Source organism: Lissotriton vulgaris, chromosome 9, assembly GCF_964263255.1.
Source record: "Lissotriton vulgaris chromosome 9, aLisVul1.2, whole genome shotgun sequence".
Taxonomy (NCBI): domain Eukaryota; kingdom Metazoa; phylum Chordata; class Amphibia; order Caudata; family Salamandridae; genus Lissotriton; species Lissotriton vulgaris.
The window spans coordinates 1,199,259,853-1,199,278,683 of record NC_141697.1 but is presented as its reverse complement, the minus strand read 5'-3'; positions in this window follow the sequence as shown (position 1 = coordinate 1,199,278,683).

The window sequence follows — 18,831 nt, the reverse complement described above, 5'->3', positions numbered from 1 at the left end:
AAATTCAAAGCGACATGTCGTCTTCAATGCAAAAGAACAGAGCCCGTCGACTCCCGTTCATGGAGAACCCACCAAATGCAAGAGACCATCAGACAGGGTTTAACCACAGACCGACCTACGGACCATCCTGCAATCTTCCTGGTTCACCCTCCGGACTATTCTGACAAAGCCCGCTGACATAGCGTCGCTCCAGATATGTCCCGATGGCTACTCAGGTACAACCACAGGCTTTTCCGAGAGCAGTCTTGCCGGGTGCACACCACACATGTCACACCAAGGCGTCCTATCGGTGTCTATATTATTCACCGAACATGTCCGTGGAGCATCTACCCATGCAGCCACGATGCTGCCCCATCAGACCCCCAAAGTTCTCCGCGGTACATCGACCACCAAATCAAATACGGTTAACTGCTACAAAGCGCTGGTCAACAGCGTATCTCCAAAAAACACCAATCACAATTCACTCACCTGGTGCACGCAGGTACAATTTCGTATTCTCCACTGCAAACTCCTGGAGACCAACGCGGTCAGCTCCTGGGTTACGCCCGTAGGACTCCGGTGAAGGGTCACTAGCAGCTGGGGCTCCATGATCGCGAGAGCAGAGTAAGTCAGAATCTCTGGTCAGTCCACCCACTCGACCAGAGCTCCCCTTTTGTTTGTCCTTTTCTACCCGGTTACGGGAGGACGACCCCAATGCGGAGTCCCACTAGAGTCACCAACTGACGTACCATAGAAAATAACTTAAGGAGCTGTACTTACCAATAACCCCAATACCAATTACCCAATAACCAGTCAGTTGAGTGAAGAAAGTTCAATCGTTTATAAAACAGAATACTCTATAGAGGAGCCGCTCCCATCCTCACCTATCTAGGTGCGTGGAAAAGACTCCTGGCTTACATTCAAAACAACACATATATACTTTCGGCATAGCACATGAAATACCATAGATGGAAAAACACTACTTGGCTCTTGGCCCTCGAGGAAGGACCATATAAGGCACACATGATTAGTACAAAGCTCTGCTTTAGTTATTATTGGGGAGGTCATTAGGGGTGACTCCGTTTCGTCTCAGTGTCCGGGAGTGCAGGCATGGCGCCTTCAGGAATGCGCTTATCGCACCCAAGCCAGATGCAACCATGAGTCCCAGGACAGGGGAAGAATAGCGTGTATTCAGATGTCGCCAGCATTTCAACTAAGCTAGGGCCTGACAGCCATTGGAAGGTAGCACGTGATCACTGTTCGTGCCTAACGCAAACAGCAAAGATGGTGTCTGTATAGTTTTCGGCCTAATTGATGAAAACAGAACACACACACAGCATATACCCTTACTAACTAAGCTAAAGAAGTTATTGATTACGTTCTATGCATACCTGTATATTTAAGGATATATAGATACATCATGCTAACACAATGTATATCTACGACCCATACCACTAACATAGGGGAAATCAGAGTTTTATGCCTCAAGAACACGTGCAGAGCTGTGACAAAAGCACACTGGTTGACTACACAAAATGGCCACATGTTTAAACAACAACATACAAGAAGACATGAACAACAAAAAACACATGCAGGCCTATGGCAAAAGCACACTTTCTGGCTACACTAAATGGCCGCCAGACACATGTTCAAAAATCAACACGCAAGAAGGCATGGACAATATAGAACACAGGCAAGTCTATGGCAAAAGCACACTGGCTGGCTCCACAAAATAGCCATCAACCAAATGTTCAAACAATGAGCAAGAAGGCATGGACAACAAAGAACACATGCAGGCCTATGAGAAAAGCACACGGACTACTACCTAAAAATGATGCCGGCTCCAAGTTCTCACAACAAGGAGCAAGGAGGCATGGGCAACAAAGAAAGCATCCAGGCCTTTGGACACTGACTACACAAAATGGCCGCAGGCCATATGGCATTGAGAAAAAAGACAAAATGGTGGCCTATGGTAAACACACACACACATACTAATGGACTGGTTAGAGATACAGGATCATTTACTGTCGGACCAAAGAGGTTATCATGCCCTGATGAAATTAAAAGAACTCTGGTAAACATTTTAAACATTACCTTTATCTTATAACTAGCAGCCCGCCCCATCGTTGCCTGGGGCAGAAGGGGGCTGGGGGCAGCATTTCAGGCTTGCCCGTCCCTCGGCCCATCCCTTGGCCCGTTCCTCCGCCCGTCCCTCGGCCCGTTCCACCGCCCGTCCCTCCGCCCGTCCCTCCAGGTTCACTTACCTTACTCGCCGCTCCTCCTCGCGCTGCTGATTTTACCGCTCCACTGCTCCTCCGCTTCTCGCTGGTCACGTCTCTCGGCCCGTCCCTCCAGGTTCACATGCCTTACTTGCCGCTCCTCCTCGCGCTGCTTCTCGCTGGTCATTACCGCTTGTCCGCCGCTCCTCCCCGCCTGTCCACAGCTCCTCCCCGCGATCATGTCCTCCACTCTTCCTGTTGCTCCAGAACGCTGCTCCTCCCCGCGCTCTCGATGTTATGACGCAGACGTCGCGGCCGGTGCTTCTTTCAGGGGACTACTTTGTTTTTAAAATTAATTTTTTTAATTTACGTTTTATTTTAATTTTATGTAGCCTATGTCCATATACACACCCTGACAATTTCAAGGATGTATCGGGTGTGTGGATTGGCGCTGTGGTTCCCGAGTTTACCTTGCCAAAAGGGTTGAGTTCTCTCTTTATAATAGTAGTATAGATTTTACACAGATAACTTGGCAAAATAAAAAGATATTGGCTAATATCAGATTTAAAAGAAGGCAGCTTCAAGAGGAACTTACATCATTTAGCAGGAGGCAGGTACTGTTAGAGAGGGAATGTCCCCCTTACTGTGAAGAGAAATTTTCCTGCCATCATATCTGGTACTAAACACAAAGACAGCACTTAAGTAATAATAATGTACCAACAAAAACACTGGCACTGACGGGAACTACCTTCTGTGTGGGTGTGTTCCGTGTGAAAGAGAAAAATGCAACCACTCAAAGGGAAGTTAGCCAGTGGCGGAAGTAGGCTGATCCACTGACCCTTGCTGTATGCTGTAGAGGGCACTTGACCAATGGATGCAAAGAGCTGGCTGAAACCCCCTTTAAAATGCATGTAAACATCTGAAAAACGGAAAAGCAAGAGATTAAAAAAGAAAAATCTGGAAATGCATTTCCCCATTAACCTTCTGATAAGGCAGAGGCAATTTCAGGGAAGAGCCAGCCAAAATAAAGCCAACAATTGTGCTTAAAAATCGGGAGAATCCCGACTCAATCGGATCGGTTGGCATTTAAGTAACTAAATTATGCAGGTAACCTTTGTAAAATGAAGAGGTCTTGGCTAACGCCAGACTTAAAATGTTCCCAAGGCTCTGCACTGCACGATATTTGTAGGCCTCCCTTGTCGTTGGTCCTGCGTAGTCTTGAAACACGAAGAGATTGAACCATAATTGACCGTCGCACAGAAATAAGCAGCTGCTGCGAGTGAAGTAGTTTCGCACAGGGCGCTGTTAGAATGCCACTTTACCTGTTCGGGGCGGTGCCAGCGGACTCGGTCAGAATGCCTCCTTACAGTTTCTTTTAGTTATCTCACGCAGGACTAGCGCAAAACAGAAAGTGAAACATTCGCTGCTGCTCTCGAAAAGGTCCTGGGCTGGGCAAAGTTCTTCTCACTCGGGACCCGGACCCAGTGGCCTAAGATGTCGCGTCGTCTGGCATCGCTGCTCAGGGGGCGCTGGGGCACAGTCACCCTCGCACCCCTGGCGGTCTGCTATCTCGCCTTCTGTTTACCTTCTGCAGGCAAAATAATGTTTTTATGCTCGGGCGTTTAGTAGGGCAGCGGGTGGAAGGGCGGGGCTCTGGGTTTGCAGAAGTAAAATATATGGTACATATCAACAGGTAAACAGGTTTACGAATGCAGCTTCATGCACTGATGGATGTTCAGAAAACCGAAAAGAAATGGAAAAAGTGTTTAGGTTGCCCTTGTTCAGGGAGCGTCGGAAGCCTCTGTACTGTCCTCGGCGAGACGGAATATATACGGAACAAGGAACTTCAGTCAGATTATGTGCTGGCAGAACGCCGCTCCTCCCCGCGCTCTCGATGTCATGATGCAGACGTCACGGCCGGCGCTTCTTTCAGGGGACTACTTTGTTTTTGAAATAATTTTTTTTAATTTACGTTTTATTTTTATTTTATGTAGCCTATGTCCATCTACACACCCTGACAATTTCAAGGATGTATCGGGTGTGTGGATTGGCGCTGTGGTTCCTGAGTTTACCTTGCCAAAAAGTTTGAGTTCTCTCTTTATAATAGTAGTATAGATAAGATTTTCTTACAAAATGGAAATAATGTTATTTGTTAATTGTTTGAACATCCTGACATACTCATGTCAATGTAAAATTGGACCATTATTTCATGAATATGAATGTGGATCAATAATTGGTACTGTTATTGTCCCTGAGGAGGCACCTTTTTTCACGAAACACGTATTGGTCAGTTTTGCATGTGGTTAAAGAATAATACATGTATTTTTTCAAATAAAAATCCTTACGGAATCTTTTGCCTTATTTGTCAGATCCGGAAACCCAGTCCACTTTCTTTATAACATACACACACACACACTACCCAAATAAAAAATGGCCACTAGGCCAGTAAACAAAGAGGCATGGTAAACAAAGCAGAAAAGACTACCATTAATTCAGCTAAGCCATAAACAAAAATTAAGTCTAACACACATCCTCCCAAGGCATTAAAATATTATCCCACCAAAAGGCACTTTTTGCAAAAAAAAACATGAAATACATTAAAAAAACGAATTTTTCATTTAATTCAATGCCTTCACTGGCCTAAATCATAGATTTTTTTAACTACATATACCACAGAAACAATTGTTTCATATACCCAATGCCGTGTATTGACCAGATGGCCTGTGTGAGACTAGGCCACATGGTAAAATAAATGAGCACTGCAAATCTTACAAACATGGAGAAAAATGACCTAACTGTGCAACCCTTTTCCCTTATAAAAACAAAAATATTGAATGTAAAAAATAGGCCCCTACTGCAACTCCAGGACACCCACCACAACCACAATCAAATTTAAACATTTATTAAAAGGTACAAGTATATACTGGTGCATGCCCACTATCAAATAACACCCTTATCCAAATTTATTTTTACTTACTTGTGATGTCACAAATACAGAGTCCTTAAACCCCAATGGTATATATGTCAGGAATTGCAGACAAAGAGAGTGATCCTTTAACCTCTAAAGCCAAATGAAAAGTGACCAGCAAATGGGAATAGCTGTCTGGGCAAGAAGAGAAAGTGTCTATCTCCGTAGCACTTCCATCCTTTTGACAGAAAAAAGTAGAATAAAAATAATGCTTTTTGCACTAATAAACTGCCTGAACCATCAGTTTCAGTTCACTATTCACTTGAAAAGGTATTTTCAAGTTGCTTCAGCTGCTCTTGAGTAGAAAATCTACCAGAGAAGCAGTCCTGACTGCTTGTGACTGCCGGTGCCACAAAATGGTGCAGCAGAGGCCATCAAATCTTGCTCGCACTCGTAAGCGCACATTGACGGAGCCTCACATTGGGCCCGATTCACAGAATGAATTTAAGACTCAATCCTAAACTTACTACTATTTTGGTATTCACAGAATGCACTTACTACTTTTGGCATTCACAGAAGTTAGGATGTTGTCCTAAGTTTGTCTTAAGACAGACTTAAGACAGACTTAATACAGACTTAAGACAAACTTAAGACAGACTTAAGACAGACTTAAGACAAAATCCTAACTTAAGTCTGTCTTAAGTCTGTCTTAAGTTTGTCTTAAGTTTGTCTTAAGACAAACTGAAGACAAAATCCTAACTTCTGTGAATACCAAAGGTAGTAAATTCATTCTGTGAATGCCAAAAGTAGTAAGTGCATTCTGTGAATACCAAAGTAGTAGTAAGTTTCGGACTGAGTCTTAAGTTCATTCTGTGAATTGGTCCCTGTGTTCCCATGAGCATCGCAAAGCGCAAATGGCAGAATAGTTCAGCCATGTGCCGACTGATGTAATTTATCAGGAACTCCGCTTACAAGCGTAACTACTCAAAGTTATCAAATTCTGCCAATTCAGCAATTTTATCTATGATTCCTCCTGGGGCTAGTGATCATGCAAAAAGAGGCATTTCTTTACAATACTTTTATTCAAATACAATGCATGCACTTACACCTTTCACAAGTAAGCCTATTTTAAATTATTGTGTGGATGTGGGTTTCTGTTTCAGGTGGTCAGACTCATTCAGTTGTTGCTGGTAAATAATGTGGAAATTCCGTGCAACTGTAGTGTCATTAGTACAATTAATTATCTCTGATTTTGTATGAAGTTAGATATAGATGAAAAAGAGTGGTAGCAAGGTTACCGCCAGCAAATTACGCATCCTTAGAAAGAGGAAAAAGAGTGGTAACAAGGTTACCACCAGCAAATTAAATTACGAATCCTTAGATAGATGAAAAAGAGTGGTAACAAGGTTACCACCAGCAAATTAAATTAAGCACCCTTAGAAAGAACTTTTAACAGCAGCATTGTCGGTAATTATCATAAGTGGGACCCATCATTATTGTCAATGTGTAAATATACTAGAAGCTACATTATTGGACATTTTACTGCTCTGTTCCAATCAATATCCTTCACAAAAGGTCCCGCTTTGCTACTGGACATAAAGGGATATAATGTTTTGTGCCAAGACACGGTAGGAGTTGTATTTGCACGGAAGTCACTCCTTTTACCCCTTGCGCTTTTCCAGTTTTTTCAAAACACACCTTTAGCAATCGGTACTTGTTTAGAAGGAGCAGAAGTTACCAAGGCCGTTTGAAGACCACTGAAGTTTAAGTGGGGAGAAGTAGATTTGTTTGCCATTCCCAATGCTTAGTTTGTGGCAGTGGTTGCAGGTGGTGGGCACCAGCACTCATTAGGTTGAGCATTTGAGACCTGTTGTATATACTTTAGTATATACTTATATGTGTATGTACATTGTGGGTTCTGGAGATCAGCCCTAGGACTTGTCTGCTTCCGCTTAATAACTTTTATTTCTGTTCAACTGCTTGATAGAAAACGACCAGTAGAGGTCAGTAAAATACCAGAACTGGTTTCTTCTTCTTCATCTGCCTCTATTTAACTGTCTTGATAGAAAATGACCAGCAGAGTTCAGTAACATATCAGAATCACTTTAGCATTCTCAAGATTCCAGTCCATAGTAATTGTCTTCCACGAGCACCTGTAGACAATGATATTTTCTTCAAATCTTGTATTTTCAGTGATAATGACCACCAAAGGCCCAGATTTTATATTAAAAACAGAACTTTGGACTATGCCATTTCCCACTGAAAGGCAATATTTCTCTCCATGTGTTCCCATACCTGGTGTGTCACACAGTTTGGTGCGTACTTTCCTTCCATGTTAAAGAACAGTAGATGTTTCAGCACCCAGGCTAATGTACTGCATAGCTATATACATATAAGGTCCCAAAGGCGAGACTGATTGCATTGCTAATGCTTGTTTTTTAATGACCACAGCCTATTTTCCCTCATCGGACTTTGACTGTGAGCAATCGACAGAAAGGCAGTAAATAGGGGACAAAACAAAGGAAGAGGAAGATAGGAACACAGTGGTAAAGATTAACCCCTTCCATGCTGATGGCGGCCGGGAGCCATCATGGCACACAGTGCTCGTGTGCTGATGACGGCTCCCGGCCGTCATGACCGCACCCGCGATCGGAATGTGCTGCACAGGCGCAGAATTGCGGCCACGCCCAAGGGGTTAAATGTAGGGATAAAAACAACAGTGAGACAATGAGAGACGAAATATAAGGTGGCAGAAGAAACCTCCTCCAGATGGAATGAAAACGTGACAGCCTTGGAAACCGCAGCATTTAGAATGACCTACGACATGTTGCTAAGAAACTTTGGGTCCCTGCACTCTTTTTTTTCAAATTAAGCAGTAGCATACTAAAAAACGTACACCTAAAAGAATTGACCTCTCTTTATTTAAAGAATCATAGAAATGCAAGTGGCATTTTGTAACTACTACATTATGAATTAACCATTTAATTAACAAAACATCCAGGAATAATACATGTTATTTTATAGACCCTACTGCATGGAGAAACACCATCTATAACATTAACAATCATAGGAAAATGTTTTCTTTTATGATAGACACTGACATTCAAAGGAGGAAGGCAACTACCTAACACAAGAACACAAGGGACAAACATAAATCATCAGTCTTCTAAGTTTGTGTAAACCTATAGAAGATTAGTTGTGGGAGCAATATATGGCACCCTTGAGGGAATTTCTTTGCAGAGCATGTGTTAAACATACTAGGGCTGTAATGAACACTACTTAAAGTTTAGATTTAGAGATTTCGAAGTGATCCCTGAGCATATGTTTCAAACAGAACCTGCTCAGTGGCACAAGGTGTAATTGAAATGTGAGATGAGGATAACGTTGTCCCAAGTGGCCAACAAGTAGAAAAACATCTGGGTAATCAGACTATGATAAAATAATGTGACAAACACAGGTCTTGTGAATATTTCTATTTTATTTGACTGGTGTGTCATCACAGAAGTATTATTTCTCTCCTGTCTATCATAATGGAAGATATTCATATTTCACCCAAGGTTCTAGCTTCATTACACTTTTGGTCCAATTTACTGAAATTAGTGTGAAATCTGGGTTTCATATAAGCGTTCTTAGCTGAAACTCAAGAACACGTGTTTATCCACACCTGAACATGCATTACTAGTCAAAGGTGTACATTTATGAATTACAGATAATTGTAAAACATTTTGAAAAACTACACCAGGAGCGATTTTCAACCAGGTACACTCCGGTGATATTTTTTGTGTGTGAGCGGTTTTATGTCAGGATATCAATAACAAAACTATCCACTGACAGAAACATTGTGGGGCATATTAGCAAGGAATTGCAATATTTATCGCAAAACACACTTAGCGCATTTATTGTTATCGCTGCCTATCGCTGGATATGTTAGGGGAGAAAACAGGCTATTAGCAACATTTATCTCCATTGTGCTAATATATCCGGCGATAGCGGGGAAATGCCTGAAAATCGCTGGAAATACAGCGATATTCGCGCATTAACGCCAATGGGGACTTAACCTGACAATCCACCTCCCATTGAAGAAACAGGTAAGCCATGTTTTAGCAGGTGTTAGATTCTAGCGATAATCGCACTTAGCGCAACTTTTTTATCGCAAAGCCTTCGTTGCTAATAGGCGATAGCTGTGTAAGCAACTGCTTTCAGTTGCTACCAGTTTGGGTTTGCCCACTTTGCATGTCACTATCGATAGATATTGCTGACATGCAAAGCGGGCCCCAAACCGGTCGCTATCGCGTGAAAGCTGTCGCTAACTGCTGTTAGCCACAGCTTGCTGATAAGGCGAAAAAATATCGCCGCTTTAGCGGCAAAAAGTGCTGCTAAAACGGCGATATTGCCCTTGCTAATATGCCCCTGTGTTCTAAAGATCATTTAGAAAAATATTGTTACTATGGGCCCGATTCACAGAACTAACTTCAGACTAAATCCTAAACCTACTACTTTTGGTATTCACAGAAGTTAGGATTTTGTCTTAAATTTGTCTTAAGACAGACTTAAGACAGACTTAAGTTAGGATTTTGTCTTAAGTCTGTCTTAAGACAAACTTAAGACAAAATCCTAACTTCTGTGAATACCAAAAGTAGTACATTTAGGATTTTGTCTTAAGTTAGTTCTGTGAATCGGGCCCATTAAGTGTAGCTTGTGAGTGACAGGACAGAGTGAAGGATGGAGTGAGCTCGGCGATGGTATGGGTCTGGCTTTGAAGGGCTTCATTTGAAAGTAGGGATACATGTTCATAAGAAAGTAGTGATCCAGACCAATCTTATTTACTTAATAATATAGAGGTAAATAGAAAACTATTCATTTAAGGCATGTGCACTGCATACACTATACCATGCATCTTTTCTAAGAGATAGGAAAGAGAAAGCTCAAGGGGCAAGCCTGGAAGTCAGAAGTGACCCAGCTGGGATGGGGAGCAAGGAATGGGTTTGGATCATTATGAAATGAAAGGTTTCACTCATTTTAAAATCAATGGGGCAGATTTACAAGCCCTTTGCGTTACATTTGCGCTGCTGTTGCGACAAATTTACAACGTGACGCATATAGGGAGATGCATCACTTTGTAAAGCCCTGCGTCAAATTATACCTGCATCAGGTATACTGTACTCAGCGTGGGCATTCCCACGCAAGAAAGCCTCGTAAAAGTGACGCAGTGAAATCTACAAGATTTCACGGAGTCACTGTTACGACGCCGCTGCGTCAAAACCTTATGCCTGCTTGAAGCAGGCGTAAGGAGGAACACAGCACAGCAAGTATAGGCCGCCCCTCAGTAGTGCTGGAGTTGTGTCAAGGTTGTGATTCGACTCCAGCACTGCAACACCTTTACGCCGACAGATGCGTCACGCATCTGTCCATCCTTTTGCCACAGAGCGCCGCTTTGTAAATGCAACGCATCCATGGTGGTGCAAGTTTATTTTTACGTGATGCATCTTAACTGACGCATCTTTGGTGATATGCAGAGATGCGTCAGTTCTTGTAAATCTGCCCCCATGTTGTTTGGCGCAGATGTTCATCAGATGTCTGTTTGAGAGTGTGGGCCTTGCACTGCAAAGTTTCTGTCATTGCTTCAACAAGCAGTAGTGTTTGGCCTAGCAGGAAGTTATCTTGCAGTGCAGCAATTGATCTGCCCAGAAGAACAGTTTGGACAGTGATGGAGCTGCATTTGAAAGGAGGGAGCAAAATGTCATCAATTATGCACCCGCCAAGTGACGAATACTGTCGAATGCATCACCAACATGTCCCATTTTTCTCAAAGTCCTGATTTTTGTGGTTGCTACTTTTTGAAATATATTTTGTACCCTGTCGGTTGGAAAATCCATGTTTATTCCTGCAAACGTCAGCTGATGTTTTAACTCTGCATAGTGAGGATTCTTTAATTGGGTTCCTATGGCATGTGTTTCCCCTTATACCTGTAGAGTGATTGAGGAGATGGTTTCTATTTGGTCATGTAAACGTACTACATTAAGTATGTTAGCTGCAGGTGCACACAGCCGCAGCCCTTGCAGGTAAGAGCGGTGGAACTGCGTTGAGGGTGTGGAGGGGGGGGGGGGGTGGGGGGGGGATTCGACAGACGACCACGAGGGAAAATTAAATAATAATTTTTTCCTTGTGGTCTTATGTCGAAATCTCCCCCTCCCAGCTCCACCGCCCCACCACTTTTACCTGCACGGACTGTGGCTGGGTGCACAGTCTGCCTATTCATACAGAGGGAGTATCCCCAATTCTTGGAGAAAGTATCACTCAAGTTTCCTTTGCAAGAACATGACTTTTTGCAAATGGGCAAGCAAGAGCTGGGAAAGGAAAGAGATGTGTAAGAAGAAAGAGGGGCCCAGCAGCGCATCAGGGTAGCTTTCAATGGCCCACTATATGATGGCGGAGAAAAGATACACAGTTTAGGTCTATTTTTCAAAAGGCCCTGCTCTCACCGGTAATGGAACTAATTTTAGTCAAGGCAGGATTGGTGTACCATGAGAGGGAGCAAATATAAATTTCCTTTTCTAGGGGCTTTATGTTTTACTGTCAATTTGCAGAGTTGCAGTTGTAAGTGTGTAATCTGTAGTAAACTAGGTTGTGGCTGGGGGATGGAGCCTCAGAGTAGTGGCGCAGCCCATACCTCTACTTGGGAGACTGTACTCAATGGTGTCTGAGGTTGAATAGGCAGAGATCACCTGCATTTTGCACATGATGTAAAGACTGCAGGCCTTCCTGCTGCAGGACAAGAGTTACACACTAGAACTAGAAAAATCAGTTGGAGGTTGTTTTTGGTTTGTGACCTACCAGGCTGAGGCGCTCCTTATGATGGCGGAAGGACAACCACGTCCGGGCCGGGGGTGGCGGTACTTCCACCATCACATAGAGATTTACCCACCGCCACATTAGGATGGCAGTGGGTATCGCGGTGGACACAAAGTCCGTCCACCGCTTTTCCGCCAGTGGCAATCAAACCGATTGCTTGGCGAATGGAAAATGGCGAATAAAATGGTGGCAGTGCCTAGCAGGCACCGTCCGCCATATTAGGATGTGTCCGCAGGGATTGGGTTTGGGGACCCATGGCAGGCCCCCCTTGTGTGGGGGGTATCACTGCACAGGGTACCCACCTGCATTTCCATGCACCAAGCAGCAGGCACCGTGCTGTGCCTGCCATGTGGTGCTGGGAAATGCGGTGCAAGAACCTTTAAGATTGCAGATGGTGCAGCAGCGAGCAGCACCACCCGCAATGTTAAAGGCCCTGGATGCGCCCGCCAGTAAGGCAGGCACATCCTAATCGCAGTGGTGGGACCGCCGCATGTCTGGCGAGTGGTCCCAATCAACCGCTACGGTGGCGGGCGGACTCAGTCCGCCCGCCACCGTAATCAGCCCCTAAGTGTTTTCAAAAGACAGAATACAGTGGAAATCTGAACATGTTAGGAAGACAGACGGAACACAAAGGTGCATTACTTGGAAGCTGAAGAGAGACTGCTGGAACAGTGGAAAACGTTGTGACCACCCACACCGAGAACTGTGTGGGTTGCTGAAAGAGCATTAAAGTCAACTGATCCACAAGTGACTGAAAGAGACACAAAAAGTGCACCAGAAAGGACACTCTATGTGAAGTAAACTGTTAGTCACATGTAGAATGTTTTGAAGTGGCCTTTTTGAAGAGTTTTTGTTGGAACTTGGAAGTGAATGCCAAAGACTACTTCTGCCCTCTGTTAGCTGGTACACACATGGAGAAATCTCAAGTAGATATGGATGACTCTGGTGTCAACACTGGACCAATATACTGGCTTAGGCAGACTCAGAAGCAGCTGAAACAACTCTTGCTGTCATGAAGACATATGACAGAGGTTTCCCCACATATACTCTGTGTAGTTTGGAAGCAATGACCCCGGCTCGACTGCACAACACGATTCTCATCCAGCCTTTAATTGCCGGTATAGCCCTGCTACGAAGGGCTATAAGGCTATTAGAACATTCTGCCACTAGAGGGCAGAATGTTCTAATAAATTAAACAAAGGGTTCTCGAAGCTCGAGGGGATATAAATCCCCTCGAGCTTCGAGAAGCCTTTGTAGAACATTAGAATGTTGCTCTGCGGGCCTTTACCGGCCCGTAGAAGCAGAGAGCACTCCATGGTCTGCAATGGAGCTCCCTACATTCCAATGTTCTAATAAGGTATAATCATGACTGTCTTAGAGAAACAGTGCTCGCCTGACACAGAGATAGCTTTGCACGGTGGTAGGAGAATTTGCAATACTAGGTACTCCAGTTTGACACTCTATCTATCTGGTATTTTCGAAGTACAGTGTAGTGACATAGTTCAGTTTGACTTTTACTATGAAGACATTGCCATAGAGTGATGTTCCTGGGAAATGTAGGGGAGAAGGTTTCTAGGCAGTGTCCATTGGGAGTTCGGTTCAATGATAAAGACACTTGACTAGGGGGACAGTCTGAGATTGTCAGCCAGGTAAACCCCTGTATATGTGGCTCAGGTGATGGTCATGAGAGTGAAGAAAAGAGTAGAGGGTTGAGGATGCTACCCTCTCAGTCCTTCATTAGAACATGAGAAGAGATCCTGAGTAAGAGCGGGCATGCCTGCCTCTTCAACTTCCAGGAAGTGTCAGTCATTTACAATTTCAATGCTACAACAACATGTTGATGTTTTCCAAAGACAAATTTGTGAATAAATGATTCTTGCAAACCAGAAAGAGGAAAGGAAATGATGGAACAATAGATGTATTTTTTTCTCAAGGGCAAGCCCTTGAATACATTTTGAAACATGATGGATGACATTTTGGTTGGGTTAGCAGAACATAGTGTGATCAAGGTAAAAATGAATGTCTCCAGCCGAATCTTGATATGCCTGGAGCATCCTCCAATGCATTTAAGGCATTATTTGTGAGTTCCAGATTAAGATTTGCATATAGAATCAATACTTCAGTCAACACTAGGATCCTCATCAAAATATTCTTGTGGTTCCCAACTCAACTGGTAACATGAGTTGCTGAAAAAATTGAGATGATAAATAATGCAAGAAACCTTCATAGTCAAATATTCATAGGACACATTTTGCTAGTAAAAACCTTGTAGAAAATATTCAGATAAACATTCTCAAAATGACAGAACAATTTCCCTAAATTGGGGCGCACATTCTTGCTTCTCCGGTTATTCTCCCTTACGAAGGTTACATCTTATTATGGTGCAGTAATATCAAGCCTTGTATTTTCTGCACCCCACACCATTAGTTACTGCAGGTGTGATATCGCCTATCATTTTACTGGGAAACTCATACCAAGACATAAGTGTAAATGAGTGCTGTTGCAAGACCTGCCCCCTGAGGTTGGGTCTATTATAATTCTTTATTTGTAGATCTCATCTACAGACATCTTTTAGATGTGGTTGAAGATCTATGTTTACAATTCCAATATTTAAAGTGTCCTTTAAATATTCCAGTCCACTGCTTACCATTGCTTGGCTTTCTTGTCAATCTTACTTTCTTTAGACCTAGGAGAAATTAAAATTCCACTGGCATAATTTGTGTAATTTTAGGAATTGTGCATTACAATTGTTATGTAAAATTCCCAAATTTTGCCATTATGCCACTTGCCCAATCACGTGTCATTGGCAGAAAAAAATTACTACTAATGCACAGAAACGACAGAACATTTAAACGTATGTTTTTGCACTATTCTCTAACACAAAATGTTTTCTCGTATAAAAAATTGATCCAAAGGTGCATTTCCCACTAAAATGTAGCATTAAATGACAGATTTGCAATTCAAATAATTATGTGGAGTTTTATGTGAAAGCAAATTACATGAATTTTGCACACTCTTAATTTACTTGTTTCTTATTCAATAGTGTCGGATCAAATTTAGCAGCAGACAGGGGCCACTGGATCCCAGCTGTGGTTGTTGAGCGCATTTGCCATTGGTGTCCTGGATTCATCTGACATTGGGCCAATCACAAGCCTATCCTTAGTTGAATCTCAAGGTAGGGAGGGTGAGCAGTCACAGGTTTCCCATGGAGTTAGTGTGGGTGGGCAAGCTCTCAGAACTTATTAGTCAACCAGCAGACACAATAACCTAAAAGTCATGCCAAGCGCTAATCTTTTATGTAAAACGAAAGTGCTTTAATCACATAGCAGAACTTTCCTGTTCCTCTCACTCTGTTGCTGCGTTCAATCGCTGACTCTGCACTGTGGCTCTGAGACTTTGCCTTCACCTTCGTGATTACAGCTAGCGGTACCCGCTGCGCGGGTCCCGCGTCGCCAGAGGGCACTCTGCAATAGCGCTATCGCCTGGAATAGAGCGCTACCACCTGGATCAAGAACTTGGGCATCGAGACCTGCAGGGCTGCGAGCGTGTTGTGGGCGCAGGACTCAAAGTCCCAGGAGCCCCCACAACTCCCAATCATCAGCAGCTGGGACGCTCTCCCTGCAGGCTCCTCCTCTGGCTGACCAAACGCGGTAAAATCCGCCCTCTCACCTGTGTCAGTGGATTCCTGTTCCTCTCACTCTGTTGCTGCGTTCAATCGCTGACTCTGCACTGTGGCTCTGAGACTTTGCCTTCACCTTCGTGATTACAGCTAGCGGTACCCGCTGCGCGGGTCCCGCGTCGCCAGAGGGCACTCTGCAATAGCGCTATCGCCTGGAATAGAGCGCTACCACCTGGATCAAGAACTTGGGCATCGAGACCTGCAGGGCTGCGAGCGTGTTGTGGGCGCCGGACTCAAAGTCCCAGGAGCCCCCACAACTCCCAATCATCAGCAGCTGGGACGCTCTCCCTGCAGGCTCCTCCTCTGGCTGACCAAACGCGGTAAAATCCGCCCTCTCACCTGTGTCAGTGGATTTCTGTTCCTCTCACTCTGTTGCTGCGTTCAATCGCTGACTCTGCACTGTGGCTCTGAGACTTTGCCTTCACCTTCGTGATTACAGCTAGCGGTACCCGCTGCGCGGGTCCCGCGTCGCCAGAGGGCACTCTGCAATAGCGCTATCGCCTGGAATAGAGCGCTACCACCTGGATCAAGAACTTGGGCATCGAGACCTGCAGGGCTGTGAGCGTGTTGTGGGCGCAGGACTCAAAGTCCCAGGAGCCCCCACAACTCCCAATCATCAGCAGCTGGGACGCTCTCCCTGCAGGCTCCTCCTCTGGCTGACCAAACGCGGTAAAATCCGCCCTCTCACCTGTGTCAGTGGATTTCTGTTCCTCTCACTCTGTTGCTGCGTTCAATCGCTGACTCTGCACTGTGGCTCTGAGACTTTGCCTTCACCTTCGTGATTACAGCTAGCGGTACCCGCTGCGCGGGTCCCGCGTCGCCAGAGGGCACTCTGCAATAGCGCTATCGCCTGGAATAGAGCGCTACCACCTGGATCAAGAACTTGGGCATTGAGACCTGCAGGGCTGCGAGCGTGTTGTGGGCGCAGGACTCAAAGTCCCAGGAGCCCCCACAACTCCCAATCATCAGCAGCTGGGACGCTCTCCCTGCAGGCTCCTCCTCTTCCTTCCTTGATAGCATATTATCAACTACAGAGCCCCGCTGCGCGGGAGGGCGCCGGGCGAAGCCCGGGCAAAGGGCGGGCCGTCTAAGGCCGTCCAAGGTCGCACAAGGACGGGACGGGCCACCCCTCTTTCATCTACTTATTCACCGCTGTGAAAACAATATACGGATTAAAAGAGAAATCTGCGAAAACGTGGAAAAGCTTCTTCTTCTGAGCAAAGTACTTGTCGCTGCCCACTGACGCCGATAAACAAAACATCTGATAATAACACGGTAACTTTCCATAATATTCTTTATTTACAGTGACAATTATATATGGCATATAAAAAACTAAGATCGCGTACCATTTTCATAAAGAGAATGGGTACAGAGGAAGCAGTAAGACAAAGTTCCATAAAAGCAGTAAAACGGGGCCGGTTAACTGGCACGCCAGCCATTAGTAATTACTTCTTAGCTACTCCCAAAAACGAATCCTGTCTACCTGATCGTGAACCGTCTATAATGTTGGGAAAAAATCCACCTCAAGAGGCATCTGAACTGCCTACTACGGACGCTTACACTACCTCAATCTCAAGTGATCAAGGTTCCCAACTTAAACCTCAACCATCCTGTTCAACACAGGAGTCTCAAACATCAACATCCATATTTGACTCTCCAAAATTAACTACCATCACACCGGTGAAACAAATAAATCACTCTTCTGACACCGAGGATCTTAACCCAAACGGTAACAAACCGACAGAAAACATTTCTGAGATATTACTTAACTCAGTCGATCTGCAAATTGAATCTCATCATCAAATACTTGGTCACAAAACAGACATGGATATATCATTGGACACATTTCTGCCAAATAACATGAACTCTACTAACATGGCGACACCTGTCTCAAAATCTTTACATACCTTACAGGAAATACTCAAATCTGTCCTTTCCTTCTTAGGTAACATCTTAGAAAATTCAGATCAAACCTTGGATGTTCAAATTGGCATTCTGAAATTTCTGGTAGAAGAAAAGAGGAAAAAAGAACATATTGAAATAACACAAAGTATACAGTCTCAAGAGGAAAGAAAAGATCTCTCTGAATTGCTCTTTTCTACAAAAACTCCAACTCCTGAATCTCAAGACAAATGTGATAACAGTACTCAAACCACCGAGCAAAAATCTACCCAGAAAAATTCCAACGGGGATCAAATATACTCTCTGAAGAAACTGTTTAGAGAGGAACCTTCATTGCCAACCAAAGAGTTTCCGATCTTCTCGATTAAGAATACCAAAATGATAAAAGATACCGCTGAAGGGAATGAAATAACTACCTTAGTATCTGTATCAGATGAGACTGGAAATGAAAAATCCTATCAAAAGGAAAGTAACAAAAGATCAAAAAGAAAAATGAGCAATAGGAGGCCACTAAGAAGAATCCATAAAAAGAAAAACAAAAAGATCAGATTTGAAAATGCAAACACTGACCAGAATAATGAGGAGGGATCTCTGGAAAAGGTAACAACTAAACAATCTATGGTAGAGGAGGAAAATGTAATCATAAACATAGTGCCCACAAAGCATCTGAATCATAAAGCACCTGAATATGTACCCCTTAGAAATAGCATTGATCAAACAAATAGAGAAAGCACAACTAATAAGTTACAACCCCACGGTGATGATCAACCACTGACGAAATATCTACAATTTGAAGAACTTTTTCCCACGGATGATTTATCGTTAAATCGAGAAAGGGTAATCAATCTGTTGCAACAAATTCACACACTACAATCCATCACCAGTAAAGAAATAGATTTAGTCACATTTCCTGAAAAAGAAAATCAAAAAATCGCGAAAGTAGCCTTCTGGTCAACTGTTATTCCCAGGATCATTGTAAGAGAAAAAGAAACATTGCATAAATATGGATACGATGTTATCGAAATATTCCCATCTAAGAACTCCATATTCAAATCAACTGGTCCTCAAAATATTATTACCAACACCCACACAAACAATTGGACTACAAACATCACTGATCTTGCTGAACTGGAGCGAATTAGCTCTAGGAAGGATATTCTGAAAATTCAGGTAAATAATGGTCAAAGAAATGTATGGACCCAAAATCTTGAAGCAAAAGAGGCCAGAAAAACAACAGAATCTTGGGCCTGGATATCAGAGGCCTTAAACAGCAACAAACAAGAACAACGATT